Here is a 2746-nt window from a genome sequence, read left to right on the forward strand (position 1 = left end):
AACTCAGATCCCTTTAATAAAATTACTTTATCATTTTTCTTTCGCTACTACGATCTCGAATCCTGCCTGCGATTTCATCTGGCTACAGACCCTTTTCAAATACTCCAAAAAAAGAAGAAGAGAGGCCTCCATTTTTCTATAAAAATTTCACCATTTTGACCTCTTAATATTCCTGCCATCTTTGCATAGTCACAGAATCATAGGGTCGGAAGGGACACCCAAGGACCATCTGGTTCAACCCCCTGCAATGCAGGAGTCTTCTTGCCTAGCGTGGGACTCGAACCCACAACCCTGAGATTGAGAGTCTCAAACTCTACCGACTGAGCTATACCAGTCCATTGAGTAATCTCTTCACTTTGAAACCCTGCAAAGGAAAACCCTCCAAAGGAAATATAAAGGAGGAAGAAAGTATTAAGATTATTCATGTGCCTAGTTATGGCTCTGAAATATACTCGGAGTCGAGAGTGAATTTCATGCTCTTTATTCAGCTCGTAGTCATCAAGGAGAAGAAGAGAACAATCGCCCTTTCCCCAAAACCATGTGCTTATATACATTATTTACACAATGGGCCTTGCATGATTGGCTACTTCAGGGCTACACCTGTGGGCCAATCAGTTTGTGGATTGACTTCTGCCAGCAGCCTGATTGGCTGCTCCTGCAGGCCAATCAGGTTGCGGATTCACTTCCACCTGGAGTTGGATTGGGTGGCTCCTGCGGACCAATCAGACTGCTGATTCTGGATCCTATTGTTCTATGATTCAGCTCAGTACATAACAGGCTCTCTCTCACATTAATAACTCACCTCTTGGATCCATTTTGCTCATCTAATTTTTAATTTGTATCTTCAAAGATGTTTAATAAAGGAGTTTTTTTAAGGGCTGAGATCACCCGGCCATTTTTTTTCTCCCTACGAGGTCTGTGAAGGCCAGCCAGTCCTCACCTTTGATCAGAGTAAGAGGCAACCACAGCACTTCTGAAAAAACAGACAGCCGTCCTCTGCTAAAATGTGACAAACGCTGGAGAGATATATATCTGATGTATTTTATTTACAGGTGCATGTTTTAGGTTCTGACTGTAAAGTGATGTTCTTGTTTGTTTAATTCAGGGTTGGGGGTTGGGGGCAATGCTCATTTATGGTTTTGTAAGAACCCTTGAACATTATAAATCACAGAATGTGAATATTCGGAAGGCATCCCAAGGGTCATCTCGTCCAACCCCCTGCAAAGGAAGGACCACAGATAAAAAGGTCTTTTAAAAAGGTAAATCTGAACAAGTTGCCAGTCTAGGGATGGGGGGAAAGATTGATTGATTGATCCAGGCACTTCTGTGTGAGTGCCTGGAGGCGGTTGGAAGATGGATGGCGGCTAACAGATTAAGGTTGAATCCTGACAAGACAGAAGTACTGTTTGTGGGGGACAGGAGGCGGGCAGATGTGGAGGACTCCCTGGTCCTGAATGGAGTAACTGTGCCCCTGAAGGACGAGGTGCGCAGCCTGAGAGTCATTTTGGACTCACACTGTCCATGGAGGCGCAGGTCAATTCTGTGTCCAGGGCAGCTGTCTATCAGCTCCATCTGGTACGCAGGCTGAGACCCTACCTGCCCGCGGACTGTCTCGCCAGAGTGGTGCATGCTCTGGTTATCTCCCGCTTGGACTACTGCAATGCGCTCTACCTTTGAAGGTGACCCGGAAACTACAACAAATCCAGAATGCGGCAGCTAGACTGGTGACTGGGAGCGGCCGCCGAGACCATATAACACCTGTCTTGAAAGATCTACATTGGCTCCCAGTATGTTTCCGAACACAGTTCAAAGTGTTGGTGCTGACCTTTAAAGCCCTAAATGGCCTCGGTCCAGTATATCTGAAGGAGCGTTCCACCCCCATCGTTCTGCCCGGACACTGAGGTCCAGTACCGAGGGCCTTCTGACGGTTCCCTCGTTGCGAGAAGCCAAGTTGCAGGGAACCAGGCAGAGGGCCTTCTCGGTGGTGGCGCCTGCCCTGTGGAACGCCCTCCCATCAGATGTCAAAGAGGAAAACAGCTACCAGATTTTTAGAAGACATCTGAAGGCAGCCCTATTTTAGGGAGGCTTTTAATGTTTAATTGTTTCATTTCATTTTTCTGTTGTAAGCCGCCCAGAGTGGCTGGGGAAACCCAGCCAGATGGGCGGGGTATAAATAATATATTATTATTATTATTATTATTATTATTATTATTATTATTATTATTGATTCAGTTCACATCCAAAGAGAAATCTGTTGAATTTGCAGTTTTGGAAGCAATCTGAGACCCAAAACACGCCAATCTTTCAAAATTCACAGGTATCTAAATTTTGCAGCGTAGCTTGCTGACACACCACCACTGGCAGAAATGGCATATTAGGGGAATATGTTCACAAAAATTAATACATTGTGGAAAATAACGTCTGCAAATGCATTATAAATGGCTCAGGACCGCAATAATCCAGAATGCTACAGCCAGACTGGTGACTGGGAGCGGCTGTTGGGGCCATACCATATATAACACCGGTCCTAAAGGAACTACATTGGCTCTCAGTACGTTTCCAAGCACAATTCAAAGTGTTGGTGCTGACCTTTAAAGCCCTAAACGGCCTCGGTCCAGTATACCTGAAGGAGCGTCTCCACCCCCATCGTTCAGCCCAGACACTGAGGTCCAGCGCCAAGGGCCTTCTGGCGGTTCCCTCCCTGCGAGAAGTGAGATTACAGGGAACCAGGCAGAGGGCCTTCTTG

At 46.2% G+C, this 2746-nt stretch overlaps 1 non-coding gene across 1 annotated transcript; it reads right to left on the reverse strand.

Moving 5' to 3' along the window:
* Positions 1 to 262: 262 nt before the first annotated feature.
* On the reverse strand, positions 263 to 336 carry TRNAE-CUC (transfer RNA glutamic acid (anticodon CUC)). Its single transcript has one exon. It is a non-coding gene; the product is annotated as a tRNA-Glu (tRNA).
* Between the last annotated feature and the right edge of the window lie 2410 nt (positions 337 to 2746).

Source organism: Zootoca vivipara, chromosome 6 (genome assembly GCF_963506605.1).
Source record: "Zootoca vivipara chromosome 6, rZooViv1.1, whole genome shotgun sequence".
NCBI classification, from domain to species: Eukaryota; Metazoa; Chordata; class Lepidosauria; order Squamata; family Lacertidae; genus Zootoca; species Zootoca vivipara.